This window comes from Suncus etruscus, chromosome 1 (assembly GCF_024139225.1).
Source record: "Suncus etruscus isolate mSunEtr1 chromosome 1, mSunEtr1.pri.cur, whole genome shotgun sequence".
In the NCBI taxonomy this organism is placed as follows: domain Eukaryota; kingdom Metazoa; phylum Chordata; class Mammalia; order Eulipotyphla; family Soricidae; genus Suncus; species Suncus etruscus.
Window position 1 is genome coordinate 72,091,695 of NC_064848.1, and position 17,235 is coordinate 72,108,929.

At 37.8% G+C, this 17,235-nt stretch overlaps 1 pseudogene; it reads right to left on the reverse strand.

Moving 5' to 3' along the window:
• Positions 1-14,604: 14,604 nt before the first annotated feature.
• Positions 14,605-14,674, reverse strand: LOC126029673 (uncharacterized; annotated as a pseudogene).
• Between the last annotated feature and the right edge of the window lie 2,561 nt (positions 14,675-17,235).

Below are 17,235 nucleotides of genomic sequence, written 5' to 3' on the forward strand. Positions count from 1 at the left end.
AAGCAAACTTTCTACCACTCAAGCCCCATGTGATTCTTTAAAGAAGTGGATCAAACACTCCTGAAATTCATTTGAAACAGTAAATGCTTATGAATAGCTAAAAGAACCTTTAGGAAAAAGAAGATGGGAAGCATCACTTTCCCCAACTTTAAATTGTATTACAAAGGGGTGCTATAATCCAGGAGGACTTTTACATATCAAAAGAAGAGTTAGGGGAAAAGGAAGTTGGGGGAAGGGTTCCCTTTACACCCCAACTCCAAAGAAAAGTTTAAAAATCACCATTTAAGGGGTACAAAGAGATAGTATCTGCCTTGCACACAGCTGATTCAGATCAAGCCTGGGCATTGCGTATGTTTCCCAAGCATCACTAGGAATGATCCCTGAGCACAGTGCCAGGAATAAGCTCAGAGCAATGCCAGGTGTGGGACAAGAAAACAAGAAAAAAATTTAAGGCTTTGGGGCAGATCCAGTGTTTTCTAAGAGCCTACTTTCTGGTTCAACGACTATCTTCTATAAATCACCACGTGGTAGAAGGAGATGAGTGCGCTCTCTGAGATTACTTTAGAAGGATACTAGTTTCATTATTAGATTCCCATTGCCATGACTCAGTTATGTCCTAGAAGCCTTACTTTCACATTGATAGTTATTATTTCAATATACAAACATGGGGGAACACAAAAGTTTAGCCCATATTCTGTTCTAACGTTTGTTTAAGGAATAAGTCCATTTCCAGGGCTATCATAGAGTTGACAGAAGAAAATTATAAACGTTAATTTTTAATACTTATAAAAGTGTATTCTATTCCTAGGGTGATTAACATAATACCACAAATCTGGATCACTTAGAACAAAATGTATTGTATCAGTTCTAGAGGTGAAAAGTCTGAAATCAAGATGTCCATTGGGCCATCCACTGTTGCTGAAAACTGGAGGGAAGATCTGTTCCTTGTTCCTTCCTAGTGTGTGGAGGCTTCTGGCAATTCTGTTCTTACCACAGTTTGTATACACATCCCCACCAATTTCTGCCTTGTCTCATGGCATTCTTCTTGTTTCCGTGTGCAGATTTTCCTCTTATAAAAATATGAGTCCTTGGCCAGTGCTCACCCTTATCCAATATGATCTCATCTTAAATTGGTTACATCTGCCAAAATCCCATTTCCAAATAAGGCCACATTCATAGGTATGTGGGTTTAGAGTTTCAACATATCTTCTTGGAGGAACATGTTTCAACCCACAGGAGAAGGCCTATATGTCTTTATGTCTTCTTTGAGGTGTAAAAGAATACAGCAGAAATAATTATTTCCACGAACTCAAGTAAAAGGTCCTGTATTTTCTTGATATACATTTTCCAGTGGACAAGAACTCTGTAACTTAATGAAATACCAAGACTTGCAACTCTTGAGTAGTCTGATGGAGTCAAAACTGGGTACAGAGACAACATACATAACAATGTTTACCAATCATTTTAAAAGTGCTCAAGTTCAAATAAATTACCTAATAAATGGGAATCTGAAAACCAACCCATATAAGTTAAGAACAACTTAAATTTTGGGGTGTTTTTTTTTTAGTAAGCTCAATTTAAATTTTTGACCATTAGTCTTTTCTAAGGAAACGGCTATGGAAATACACTATTGTAATACTCCCTGAACTAAATGGTTAACAAAGATATTGACAGATGACAATGATGTATGTGGCTGCTAATGGTAGTAGTAGCTCTTAACAAACATTTCTAAGAACGAACTAGCCATCTGTTTTTACCATAAGAAAAATTACAGCACATATATCTGCATATCGAGTGTTTATTATTTCTTACATAATATATACAGATCGAGTTCTGGATTATATGTTAAAAAATTCTTTTATAAAGTTAACCAAAGCTCAAAATAAATGTACTCAGTAGGGAACAATAGTCTTACAACAATGTAGCCTTTCGCAGAGCACCTAGGAGTGGTGAATCACTGTACTTGATGATCTTAAATAAGTTTACATATAATTAGAGAGGCATGGAAGTAAGAGAGCTGGTATTGTTGTTTACCCAGAAATCTAGCACCCGACTTCTAATAAACATTTAGGGGTTTGTATTCCTATTATGTAAGAATTACAACAATCCTAACAGAAAAAAAAACTCTCTAGTCAAACTGTAAAATGATTTTTCACTTCCGTTCTGAGTCACTTATTACAAATGGCAAACCAAAAATAAGCACAACTTGGAAAAAGAACCAAGCTAATTTTGCAGGATGGATAGATAGGCTGATTTTATCTTAATATATGATACACATATTTAAAACTTGAAATGCTTTTGCAAGGAGTAATTCACAAACACATTGTGTATTAAATTTATCCAGCCTTTCATCTGTACTATTAATAGTTAAACCCTCTATAGCGTTTTTGTTTGTCTGTTTATACTGGCACAGGACTGCTACTGCCTGGATAAAAAACAATTTTTATCTATTTTTATTTGCTTAATCTTTTTTATTTTACTTTATTTTATTTTTTGGTATTTGGGCCACACCAAGCAAGGCTTACTCCTGGCTCTATGCTCAAAGATCACTACTGGCAGGATTCACCAGGTATAGTGCTGTGGGTTGAACTCAGGTCAGTTCCATCAAGACAAGTTCCCTATCCACTGTCCTGTCTCTCAAGGCCTTGCTTAATATTTTTTAATCCTTCTTTGCCCCTTCTCTTCCCTCTTTTGTCGTTGTGATGCAGATTAGTGCAGACTTAGCTGTGATGCTCACACATTTACATTTGTGATATTCACACATGGTCTTGCTGGGGATTGTATTTCTGGCTGTTTGCTCACACATGTTCCCAGTTGTGCTAGATGAAATCATGTCCTTTAGTTGTGGTGCTCACATGTACCTGTTTATTGTACACCTGAAAATTGCTTACAGCACGAGGGATCACAGATAGTAGAGTTGCTAGGCACAAGCAGCAGAGTTGACACACATGAGTACCTGGAATTGAATTCACAATCTTTTATTTGAAAGGCAGGATCTCTAAACCACCAAGCTATCCCTAACATACCCCAGTTTTTATTTCAAATGATCCAGAAAATCAATCTTTGGAGTTCTGTATTATTATAATTATATTATATATATATATATGTATTTTTGTGTATTACCCTTTTTTCCTCCAAATTAAAACCTTGAATAGAATCCCTGGCTCCCAAAAATCTTGCTTTCTTATTGATGGCCTATTATGCCTAATCTTGTTTGTTTGACAGGTTGATACAATATCTGATTGTATCTCTTTAATAGCAATACTGTGATACTTTACTACTTCAATCCCTAGAATCTCTAGTCTCTAAGTCTGAATTTCCATCCTGGCAGCTTCTCTCTTGGGATCTGAAATTCTCAGCTTCAACTGTGCACTCTTTCAATAGAAGAGTATTGAGAACAAAAGTCTCTTGCATCAGAGCAAAATTAACTGCCATATTTAAACTTAGGAAGTGATGCATCAGCTGTGTCCAGTTCTCTTACTACTGGTTTCACTCCCTTCTTGCCATTTCTTTACCAAGGTGAGGAATTTCATCATAGTTACAGCCCTAAGGGATTGAAACCATTCTTCCTGGACTGCTTCATTGCCTTTGCTCAAACCCAATGTCCTTAAGCTTTGCAACAGGTTCTAGATATTTCCACCTGAAGCTACAAAAAAATTTTCTCATACATAAAGTTATGTAACAAAACACATGTTAAAACCTTCTCTTCTCCATGGCCAAAAAATAGCCAACATTCCAGAAATGTGTACCTCTTTCTCCTTAAGTTCCTGGACATTCAACAAGCTTTAGACCGCACCTACCATTTCTGTCAGATCCCTACACTCCACAAAAGCCTGCCTGTTTTCCACAGACACCTTCTGTTGCTTTTCCTATTCCTTCCCCAAATTTGTAGACACTCACTCTGATTCCAATAAAATATCTTCCTTCCCCAAAACCCATGAATCAAACCTTAGTCAGGTTTCCTAGCCTACCAGGACTAGTAATCTGCTTCTTTTCGTCTAGCATCCTGTATCTTTCACTGAAGTGAAAAAGGTCAGTGAACAATTTGGTCAGTTAATCGCAACTGGAAAAATCAGTTCACACCACATCAGGAATGTAAGACATGTGGTAAAATTTAGAATAAACTGCATTTTTATTCTGTATTCAACAGCAGTAAGTAGTAGCTGTGTTTTTTAAAGTTCCTTAGACATGAGAGAGTAAGAATAACCCAAATGGAGGCAGAAATTGGCTAGGATGGTAAATCTCAATAAAGACATGACAGTCTTAGAGCCTATTTCTATGAGTCTCAATTCTGCAGCATGAGCCAATAGTCATACAACTCAAAAACAGAATCACTGGGGAAGCAGAGCCTTCACCCAACTTCCATCCTACTCAAATTGACTGTCACTGGATTAATAATACACAAAGAATACTTCTGATTAAATGATTCTAAAAGCCTTGAAAGGTAGCTTAACATTAAAAATACATATGGACAAAATACAGTTCAATATGCAGGTTGGCTTACTGTTAGGGTGAAGAAATAAAATTCATTGGTGACACTGAGTGAGCAAAATCTTTACCTGTCCTTGTCAAATTCAGTCTCTCAGTTATAGGGACTGATGAAAGACGCTGCAAAAGGAAGAGTTGCAGCCACCATCAGGCATTTTGTTCATAAAGTTTTACTCAAGGGCAATTCTTCACATAATTGAAAATTTGAAATTGCTAACATACTAGTTGGTAGCACAGAGTAAAAGAACATAGTTTATAAGAACAAATATACATAATAACTAATATTCTAAAAGTAGTATGAGACTTTCTTCAAGTTCACTTGTCCTAGCCCATGAAACTATACATAATTGCACTATTTCTTGTCAGTCTGAGTAGTGGGTTTAAGATCTATAGAAAAGCTGCTATTTGGGGCCAGAGTGATAGCACAGTAGGGCATTTGTCATGCATGCGGCTGACCTGGGACAGACAGACCTGGATTCTATCTCCAGAATCCCATATAGTTCTCAGAGTCTATCAGGAACGATTTCTGAGCACAAAGCCAGGAGAAATGCTAGGTGTGGCCCCAAAACAAAACAAACAAAAACAGAAAAACTGCTACTTATAAATAAATTTATAAATAAATATGTAATGAACTTTCAATAATTATATTTTGAAAACAGAGTTTTTACTAATATGGGATAACCATGATATCCAAAACAAATTCCTAAGATAGAAGCACAGTTTCAGAGTTCAGCATGTACATTTCCATATCCAAAAGTACTGAAGAAAAAAGAAAAATCGGGGCTGGAGAGATAGCACAGCGGCGTTTGCCTTGCAAGCAGCCGACCCAGGACCTAACGTGGTTGGTTCAAATCCCGGCGTCCCATATAGTCCCCCGTGCCTGCCAGGAGCTTTTTCTGAGCACATAGCCAGGAGTAACCCCTGAGCACCACCAGGTGTGGCCCAAAAACCAAAAAAAAAAAGAAAAAAGGAAAAAAAAAGAAAAATCCACCATGATACTCTTGAAATAAATAACAAAATGTACACATAAACATAGTTCATCATATGTAAGTTTATTATATCATAAAGAATGCAAGCACAAATCTGTATAAAAGGGAATATACAATAAATTTTAAATGCTGTGACAAATTTGCATCCATATCTCAGAAATAAATTTTAGATAGGCAGAAATCAAATTTTATCATACCTGTAAGAAGGTATTTTATATAAAACATGGATATCTGGGAAAAGATATGGACATCATCTTAAAAGTCAGAAAATTTTTAAATTGAAAGTTCAATACATATTTTAATCCTTTATTGAAAATAATGTCAATGGAGGCTGTGGGTAGGGAACTTGAGCACATGGCTGGCTCTGGCTCAATCCTTGCCATATGTCCCTGGAGCACTGTCAGGAGTGATTTCTGATCAGAACTAGAAGTCAGCCTGAGCACTGTCAGCTATGACCCACATCTTCCTTCCAAAACAAAAATCATATATATTTTGGGACAGAAAGACAGCATAGAAGGTAAGGTATATTGCCTTGCAAATATCTTACCTACAGTTCTATTTGCAATATCCTAAGGGGTCCCCAGAGCCATATTAGAAGAGGTTCCTGAGCAGAGAACCAGGTAAGCCCTGAGCACAATCAAGTGTGGTCTAAAGACAAAACAAAAATTTAAAACTTTTTAAGAGTTTGTGGTGCTGGAGCTGGAGATATGGTACAGTAGATAAGGGTGCTTGCTTTGCGAGTGGCCGAGTGGCCTACCCAGGTTGGATTCCAGGAGTCACATATGATGGTCTCCTGAGCCCAACAAGAGTGATTCCTGAATGCAGAGATAAGCCCTGAACAACACCAGGTGTGATTCATGGAGATAAAAATGGGGGTCTATTTTAATATTTTAACCATTTTATATGTACAATTCCATGAAATTAAGTCCATTAACAATTTTGTATACTATCATAACTATTTTCAGAACTTTTTTTATTAACCCAAACCATTAAGCAACAACAACACTGCACTTGCCTATCAGATTTTTTTAACCTCTACTACCCACATTTGTCTCTATTAACTTGGCTCTTCTAAGTATCACATATATGTTGAACCTTAAAATATTTGTTCTTTTGTGTAGTGACTTTACATAGTTTAATGCCTTCAAGTTTCATCCATGTTAGAATTTCATTATATTTTGTGAAATGAAAATTCACTCTATTTTATTCTATTTTATGTGAATACACAGTGAAATATGTTTATATCATATTTTGTTTACTCATGTGTTGTTAAACAATAGGATTGTTTCCACCTTTTGACTATTCTGAATCATGCTGCTATGAACATCAGTGTCATACTCTTGTTTAAATTCCTGTTTTTAATTATTGGGGTATATACCTAAATGCCATTATTGTCACAGTAGTTCTATAATTAACTTTATTTGTTTTAGGGTTACACCCAGCAATATTCAGAGAGTACTTCTCGCTCTGCACTCAGGAATCACTCCTGGTAGTCTCAGGGGACCATACAGGGTACCAGGGATCAAACCTGGGTCAGCTGCATGCAAAGAAAGTACTCTACTTACTGTACTATCACTCTGACCCCTATACTTAACTTTTTGAGTTACCATCAAACTGTTTTCCACAATGTCTAATAGTCATCTTATTTCTGAAATATTTGAAGATATAGCTTCTCTTTTTGGTTTTTATGTTTCAACTTGTTTTCCAGATGTGATAAATTGACTCTAGTGCTAAATGCCTGAAGCAAATGGGCCAGAGGTATAAAATGCATTTATCCTGTTGTGTAAGCATCACCATCACCCATCTCCAGAACTCTATCACCCTAAAAATTTGAAGCTGTGTACCCAGTAAATAATGACCATAATCCTCTCACTAATTCATCATTCTCTCTCTTTTTTTTTTGGGGGGGGGGGCGGGTGGTCAGACCCCGCAGAGCTCAGGAGTTACTCCTGGCTCTTCACTCAGAAACCACTCCTGGCAGGCTTGGGGGGACCATATAAGATGCCGGGATTTGAACCACCATTCTTCTACATGCAAGGCAAATGCCCTACCTCCATGCTATCTCTCCAGCCCCCATTCTCTGTCTTTCTTTGTGAGTTTGGGGAAGGGAGGGGTTGGTGGATATTGTGCCAAATTCAGCAGTGCTGGGGGATACTCCTGGCTCTGTGTTTATAGTCCCAGTAGTGCTTGGGGTACAGATGGCATCAAAGCTTGTGCTGAGTCCATTGAGTTCTCTCTCTGACCAACTTCCATTTTTTTCAAGTCACCTCTTTCCTTCTCGGTTACCATCATAATATTATATTAATGTAAAAATTTATTCTTTGGCTGTTTTCATGTTTTATAAATAAAATCACACAACATTTGTGTTTTTCTGTCTTCCTTATTTCACGTAGGAAAATAACCTCCATTCCATCCATGTTTTTACAAATAACAGATTTTATTTCTTTTACATGCTTCTTTGCTTGAGGGGAGAGGCTGGCTTTTAAGGCACACCCAGCTGTGCTAAGGGCTCACTACTAGCTCTGTGCTCAGGGATCACTCTTGTGGTAGTAATCAGAAGGCTATATATGGTGCTGGAAATCAAACCTGGGTCAGCTACTTTACCTATTGTACTATTTCTTAATGATGAAATAATATCCCATTGTGTACATACATGTATAGATAACTTTTCTTTATCCATTTTCCTGCTTAGGGACATTTAGGTAGGTTGTTTCCACGTACAATGAATACAGCAGTACAGTTATCTCTTCCAAATAATATCTCCGGAGGTAGCACTGCAAAATCCTATGAAAGTTCTGTTATTTTAGTTACTTGAAGAGCATTCATACTGCTTTTCATAATAGTGCTACTCATTCAGGTTTTTTTTCTTTAAATACTGGGGTTACAAGGTTGTTTATAATAGTTCTTTTTTATTTTCACAGATAAAGTTGTTAATGATTGAGTTCTAGCCATACAATGTACAACAACCTTCACCAGTTAGTGCTTCTCATTTGTATCTGCACCTTATTAGAGTCCCCCCAAAATGCAAATATTCCCTTCTCTCTACATTTTATTAACATATACCTTCTCACTTTTTTTTTATAATAGTTACATCCAAACAGTTGGGAAATGAATCCATGTGGTTTTGACTTTAATTTTCCTTTGATGATTTGTGTGTGCTTGATGATTCGTGATGTCAAGACTCTTTTCATGTATCAGTGTAGGCCACTTGTGCTCATTATTTTCTTTTGAAAATATATGTCTTTGGGTTTTTTACCCATTTTTAAAAATCTAGTTCTTTGTACATTGTCCTCGTGGGTTGTCAGAGTTCCTTATATTTTAGCAGAGTAATCTCTTGTCAGATTTTCAAATATTTTTATCACTCCATAGGTTTGTCTTTTCCTTTTGTTTATCCATGTCCTAAAAGAGCAAACTCAAAGATACAAAAAGATAGAAATCCATCAAAAGTGACAGACAATGCCAATACATCAAGAGCATGCAAATTAATTAGAAAAACCCTAAAATCAGTTTGGCACTTAACCCAGTTAATAATATAAAGTGCATTTTGGAGGGCATAAATTAACCTCCCAAAATCAATCCTTATTATAATATACAATGTACATGTTTTTACATATGCCACTTGATTCATCACAACTAGCAAAAGAAATCAAACATTCCAGGAAAACAAGCCTGCACTAATGTAAATAGATTCTAACATTATCTTTCACAAACCATTATTTTATGTCTCTCTATCACATGAATTGACAGATACAAAAACAAACAAACAAGAAAATTACAACAGACCATCCTTGAACATGGAAAAGAATTTACTGGCAGAATACAGCCTTGGATAAACATTAGAGCTTAGCATGCCTGAATACTGCAGGTTGCTTTTCCTGTGGCTCTTGGCCTAGGGACAAAATCTATAAGCTAATCTGTGCAGGAAAAGACACCTTCCTCGGGGCCTACTAGTATCAAAAGCAAATTAAAACCAACCCTATGAAATGAGAGCCATCAAACCAACTCATCATCCTCATCCATGTCGCAGCCAGAGCTAGAACTGGAGAGTGAAGAGAGCTCAGGTACTGAGGCAAGGGTAGGCTATAGTGAGAATCGGTAAGCATTTCTTTTCCATTTCCCATAAAGCTGGGTTTTGTGGGAGGAGCAAGATTGTGGTGTTCCCAGAGGCATGTACTGAAGCAAGAGTAGTGAGGACACACATCACTGGCTTCTCAGGAGCCATGCTGAAAGGATTATGGAGTGGATTGGCCTACAGACCTATAGACAGGGCATGTTCTAATGCAGAGATGGTAGCCAGGGAGATTTCTGACAATGACGGCCTTACTGCAGAAGTCGCCTGCAGCAGAGTGCCAAGGGAATACACAGTAGCCATTGCAGGAAGAACAGCATATGTTTTATTCCTCTTGTACCTCCATTCCAGCTCCACAGAGAATGGACAGAATAAAAAGGGTTAGCCAGACAGCAAGAACAACCAAAGTAACATTTGATCAGAAAAGAGACTAGAACATGACCAAGAAATAGCTTCACCTAAGGAGTCCTCCTAACAGAGAAGGCTAAGTCAACCTGAAATAGAGACCATTATAATATCAGCTGCCGATGACCCAAGGCAGACTGTGAATGTAAGTCTGTTCTCACCTCTTTTATGTAAGTGCTGCTCATCCCAACACTGGATGAAATACACTTAGAGAGATAAGAGGTGGATGGTACTTTAGAAGCAATCTCCTCTCTCCCTTCTCTCCTCTCTCTCTCTCTTCTTCCTTCTCCCCCCATGCCCCTTTGTTCTCTCTCCACTCTCTTTTTCATTATCCTTTTGAATCCCCGAATATGAATTTGAATTATATTAGATATAAAACTGACTTGAACTGAGCTTTACTATTAAAAACAATAGTGTCTTATTCTTACTTAAAGTATCATTAAAGGGAAAAGAAGAGTCTGCAGGTTCTAGTCAAAAGAAGAGAACAGAGAAAAAAAAACCCACACTAAATATTTCACAACTGAAATGTCAATATAATGATTACATGATATTGCACTCACTATACTGGAAGACTTTGCTCAGAATCATCCTAAAAGTAGCCTATACCATAGAGGACATTGTACAAGGAAGACAATATGGACCTAGTTATCTTTAATTAGTCTTATCTTCTGGGGGTTAAAAAACAAATTAATATAATCTCTCTTCCATGGTATTCTAGTAATCAGGGTACCACAAAAGAAAAAGAGAAAAAAGGAAAGAAGGAAGAAAAAAGAAAGGAAAGAAAGGAAAAGAAGAAAGGGGAAGAAAAGAAAGAAGAAAGAAAGAAAGCTGGGTATTGTGGGAAAGAAAGAAAGAAAAGAAAAGAAAGAAAGAAAGAAAGAAAGAAAGAAAGAAGAAAGAAAGAAAGAAAGAAAGAAAGAAGAAAGAAAGAAAGAAAGAAAGAAAGAAAGAAAGAAAGAAGAAAGAAAGAAAGAAAGAAAGAAAAGAAAAGAAAGAAAAGAAGAAGAAAGAAAGAAAGAAAGAAAGAAGAAAAGAAAGAAAGAAAGAAAGAAAAAAGAAAGAAAGAAAGAAAAGAAAGAGAAAGAAAGAAAGAAAGAAAGAAAAGAAAGAAAAGAAAAGAAAGAAAGAAAGAAAGAAAGAAAGAAAGAAAGAAAGAAAGAAAGAAAGAAAGAAAGAAAGAAAGAAAGAAAGAAAGAAAGAAAGAAAGAAAGAAAGAAAGAAAATCACATTTATAAATCACATTTATGTATATCAGATAAACCTGAGACAGGGTGACAACCCTCATCCCTGTGAGTCATCTCAATACTACAAAGAGCCATGACCCTGGGTTTCCAAAGACCCGTCACACAGCTCCGCTGAACAGATGAGTCATAAGGAGCTGGGCCTGCTGGGACTGACATCTTCTCACCATCTCCTGCCACCCCAGCCCCCAAAGCTCTCTCCGGAAGTTCTGTGATTGAATTAGTATACCAAAAACAGACCCTACTTGCTGCCCTATGGAAAGACAAAAAAAAAACTTTAAAGATTCATTGTAACTACAAAGTAATTATACTATAAGATTCCTACTTTTAAAAGTAAAGTGTTTTTTTTTTCCTCTACCAGAAAATGATCCAAATTCTCCACAGTCTCTGGTCTCAGCTTGGTACCATAACTGCCATAAATAAATTTCTTACGCACTAAAACCAGTTTTGCCCTTTTCTCAGGAGGCTTTTGTAAAGCTCAACATAAATTCAGCTATCTCATATGATGCAATTGTGATTTAGGAAAAGCCAAGACCATCATCAATACACAGTTCCATCCTCCCACACCAACAGCCCAATCTAACTGCCGCCAAGTCCCTAAACCCTGAAACTCCCACCCACAAGCTGCCAAACCCTCTGGTTGCCCTATCACTGGCAGCTGCTACGATGCTCTGTCAGTAAAAGGTTTGTGAGAAACTGAAAAGTGTACAAAATCAAACAGAATGCAAAGACATTTTTACTGAATCCAGTACTTCAGGATTCTGGAATATGTAATGCTTAAGAATGAAGAGCAATATTGGGTTCCACAGTCCCATGCTGTGCTTTTTTTATGTATAGTCAGCTTCCAAAAAGACTACCTGTTTATCCCCCAAAAGGTGACAGTTTGCAAATATTTCTAACTTGCCCCATGGGGGGGGAGGTATTATAAAATATATAGTTCACTGAAGCCCAAACACTTCAATCAGAGTCTTGTAAGTGCCTTGGTCATTATTTTCACACTGAGGCAATGAGAGAATCTATATAAGTAAAGCCATTCCACTCTAAGAAGCTGCCATGTTCCACTGGCATTTCCTTGAGGGGTGGTCAGTGATGCTACCTTGGTGACACAGTCTCATAGCGTTATCACAGTTACAAGACAGTGACCACTGCTAGGCTGTTCCTGAATAAGGGCCTCACTAACTCAGGTAATTTTTGTTTCTTCTGGAAAGTAAGCCCTACCCCCTGAGTCTCACCTCTCAGGCAGAGGAAGACAGGGGCCCAGCTTTAACTTTTTTTGCTATGTTTCTTGTAGGGCCACACCTGTGATGTGGGAGCGGTAGAAACCAACCCAACAGGGTTCGAGCCCAAGGTCTCATATGGCAAGGCATGTGTTCTGTTCTTTTCTCTTTTTATTTTTTTAAGTCACCACAAAATCATAAAGTTATTTGTGGCTGGGTATCAAGCCTACAATGTTTCAACACAGATCCCTTCACCAGAGTCCACTTCCCTCCATCAATGTTCCCCCACCCCTTTTGTATCCTATCCATCAGTCTGCATGTCTAGGAGAGGCACCATTTTTTTCTTTTTTATAATTATGTTTATTTAAACACTGTGATTACAAACATTATTATAGTTGTATGATTACAGTCATGTAAAGAACACCCCCCTTCACCAGTGCAACATTCCCACCACCAATTTCTCAGATCTCCCTCCTCCCCATTCCGCTACACCTGTACTTGAGACAGGCTTTCTACTTCCCTCATTCATTCACATTGTTATGATAGATTTTAGTGTAGTCATCTCTCCAACTGCACTCATCACTCTATGTAATGTGCTTCATGTCATGAGCTACACCTACCAGCCCTCATCTCACTTGTCTCTGAGATACTGTTAAAAATGTCTTTCATTTTTCTTAAAGCCCATAGATGAGTGAAACCATTCTGCGTCTTTCTCTCGCCCTCTGACTTACTTCACTCAGCATAATAGATTCCATGTACATCCATGTATAGGAAAATTTCATGACTTCATCTCTCCTGACGGCTGCATAGTATTCCATTGTGTATATGTACCACAGTTTCTTTAGACACTCATCTGTTGATGGGCATCTTGGTTGTTTCCAGAGTCTGGCTATTGTAAATAGCACTGCAATGAATATAGGAGTAAGGAAGGGATTTTGTATTGTATTTTTGTGTTCCTCGGGTATATTCCTAGGAGTGGTATTTTTAAGTACATTTTCACACTGTAGTTTATAGTACTGTTGCTAATAGGGTTTCATACATAACACTTTTCCACCTTTCAGCAGCACTTCCTTCTCTCAATAAACTTTCCTCCACCACAGACATTTCTCACCTCCCATCCTATCCTCCAGCCTCCTCAAAAGGGCTTGTTTCCATTGTCTTTGGGCATTCATTGTTGCACCATTATATCTTTTCATACTGAGCATTCTGTGTGTAGGTTTCTCTCCCTCTGACTCACTTTATTCATCCTGATACTCTCTAGGTCCCTCCATGTAGCATCAAATTTCTTGACTTTATCTGTTCTCATGGCTGAGTAGTATTCCATCAGTGTATGTACTATAGTTCCTTTATCCAATCATCTATTCTTGGTCAATTGGGTTATTTACAGATTTTGGCCATTATGAATAGTGCTGCAAGAAACAATGGATGCAAATGTATTTTCTCCTTTTTTTGTATTTGGACCCTTGGGAGATTATATTTCAAGAATTAAAGTTGTCAGGTTAAATGGGAGTTTAATTCCTAGATTATTTTTTCAGGAATGTCCATATTGTTTTTTAGAAGGGCTGTATCTGTCAACATTCCCACCAACAATAAATGAGAACCTGTTCTCTCCACATGCACACCAGCAATAATTGTTCTTCTTTTTGATGTGTGCCAGTCTCTGTGGCATGAGATAATAATTCACTGTTTTGATTTGCATCTCTCTGATGACTAGTGATGCAGAGCAATTTCTATGTGCCTTTTGGCTATTTGTATTTGTTCCTTAAGAAAACGTAATTTTTGAGTGACATCTCTACCCTTGAGTTTCAACTTTAAAAAATTAACCTTTGTCAGGCTGCTGAGAGAGTAAAATGATTAAAACCCAGATTTCATGAATCCTGGCCCTATGTTTGTTCCTTTTTTCTCTTCCCCAGCCTAATACAAATCTACTCTTCCCACATACTTTCTCTATTCCAGTCACACCTCTCTGCTACTACCCACATACTCCAAATTCCCAAAACTGCTTTCTGATTTCTTGAGCTGAAACTCTTCCCCAACTCTTAGTCCCTTCCAGTAGAGCAATAGCCTTAATAAAACCATATTCCCTAAACTGAGCATCCTGTCATACTAATCCTGGTCTCTGGTTCAGACTTGGCTTCATTCTCCCCCACCAACGTCTATACTTTGAATCCTGAGTCCCAGACCTCCCTCAGTTAATTCTTGCGCAGGGGCAATGCTAATCTTCTCTGTATTGTTCCAATTTTAGTATTGTGCTGAAGCGAGCACAATCCCTCAGTTAATTCTTAATTAATATTGTGTATTGCAATATTATATCAACTTTATATCATGTCTGTATTCTATTATGTTGTATAAAATAACTTCAAGTTCATAAGCTACAAATAACACAAATCTACATTTTCACAGTTTTGTAGATCAGAAGTTCAACATGGGGGGCAGGAGAGATAGCATGGAGGTAGGGCGTTTGCCTTTCATGCAGAAGGTCGGTGGCTTGAATCCTGGCATACCATATGGTCCCCCGAGCCTGCCAGGAGCAATTTCTGAGCATAGAGCCAGGAGTAACCCCTGAGCACTGCCGGGTGTGACCCAAAAACCAAAAACAAAAAAAAAAAAGAAGAAGAAGAAGAAGAAGAAGAAGAAGAAGTTCAACATGGGACTCACTAAACTTCAGTAAGGAGCACTCCCCTCTGAGAGTGCTGAATGAATTCACTGGATTGTTTTTCAGGCTTCTAGAAACTACCCCCATCACCCACACTGCATCTTCAGAGAAAACATGCATAGTATATCTCCAATCAGATGTCATTCTTCAATGACACATCCTGCTCCTGCTTTCCTTTCCTGCCTTCTTCTATATTTAAGGACCCTTGTGATCAATTGGCCTATCCAAGTAACATAGGACAACCCACATACTATTAAGGCCAGCTGACTATTCCACCTGCAAGCTTAATCCTCCTTGACATTGTAACCTTAAATTTACAGGTTCTGGGGATGGGACATGAAATTCTCTAGGGTACAATTTATCTCCTCTTTCCCCTTCAGCATCTCTTCTTTTTTATTATTATTATTATTTTTCAGCATCTCTTCTTATCCCTTGCCACTCTTCACTCTGATCTAGAGATAATAAATTGGCCATCTCCCTAGCAGAAAAACAGCCCAGTTCCTCCACCAAGCTCCAAAAGAAAATAACAGCTATCAATAACTTCTATATAGTCCAGTCCTGGCTGATAGCTCTGTGGCAGTCTCCGAAGCAAGGTGTGTGTGTGTGTGTGTGTGTGTGTGTGTGTGTGTGTGTGTGTGTGTGTGTGTGTGTGTAGGGGTGCGGGAGATTCCACTTTTTGCATGAACTAGAGCAGTCCAACATCACCCTCAGGCAAAAGGAGCCCAGGTCTGAGTCTTAACCTTATCAAACTTTTAAGCTATCAAAATATGTTTATATCTATTAATCTTCATCAATATCCTATAGTAGTATCAGCCCAGTAGTATCAGAGAAAATCTGATGGGAACATTATTTAGTAATATACCAACCTCAGTAATCATAAACAGTAACACAGAAGACTCAACTTGTATCAACCATACTCCATTAAATCCTTAGACATTGACTTTAATAATGTCATGGGGAATATAATAGTCATTTCAAATTGACCTGTACTGATCTAAAGATTTTGATCATTTCACTTGCCTTTGTGTTGTAAAAGCAATATGAAGGAAATTTGTGATGATTACATGGAGGCAGGCTAGTGGAGGAAAGGTCACACTAGTGATAAGATTGATATTTGAACATTTAATGCATAAAATAACTTTATTATGAACAACTTGGTAAATCACAATCTTATAATAAAAAGTAGAACAAAACAAATTCTGAACACTGGAATGACCACCTGTATGTGAACATCCTCCAAGTTCTAGTGGGTCAGATGGGAATTCTCTTCTGGCTCTGGAAGGAACATAGACCAGACCACTCTATAACACTCCGTCTATACAGAGATATAAAGGGCTGAGCCTGGAAATAAAAAAGAGGAAAAAAATGTTCAATGGACACAGAACAGCCAGCACACAGTGTTACAACTAAGACAACTTTTGGAGCTGATCAACACAACATTCTCACACAGACAGGCCACTGAATACAGTCCTGAAGGCCCCACAGGAGATTTCTTAGAAACAGGCCTTCACAATCAAAATCACAAAAAAGATAGTCACTGTCAGGCAAACCTATGTTTTACTTTAGGAGGAAAAAAAGCCCCCACTGGACAAATGTTGGAAGATGTCATGGAGTCAGCATGGGAGAGTCATATTAACTGTCTAAAATTTGCATGATAAAGATTTTTAAATTATTGAGGGGGAAGTTAATAAGACAGAAAAGTAGACTCACATACCTTGATTGTATCTTACATAACTATATGGCACAACAGAAAATTGATTTCAGCATAGCATGTGTATATGGCTCTGTGATGTAAGGCTTACACTGGGAGACATGTAACTAGACAGATGTATATGTCTACATCCTCCACTCAAGCGGGAATCCTACGAAGATGGGAGGAGTTCTTCATGGAACTGATGGTTTATCTTCCACCAGCCAACCAGGGGGTAGGCACTGTGGATGGATACTTAGAGAACTTGACAAGAACTGACACCAGCAACAAAACCACAGAGAACTTTCTTCAAGGCACACCTGCTAAAATGAGGAAATACTCTTGAAATAGTTTTTATATCTTTCTTCAGTGAGCAGGAACTGTCTTAAAACTTCAGATTCCAGTAACTTTTGAGGAGAAAGGACAGCTGATTAAAGTCAGGTCTCCCGGTCTCATGTCCCTCCATCTCAGAAAAGACAC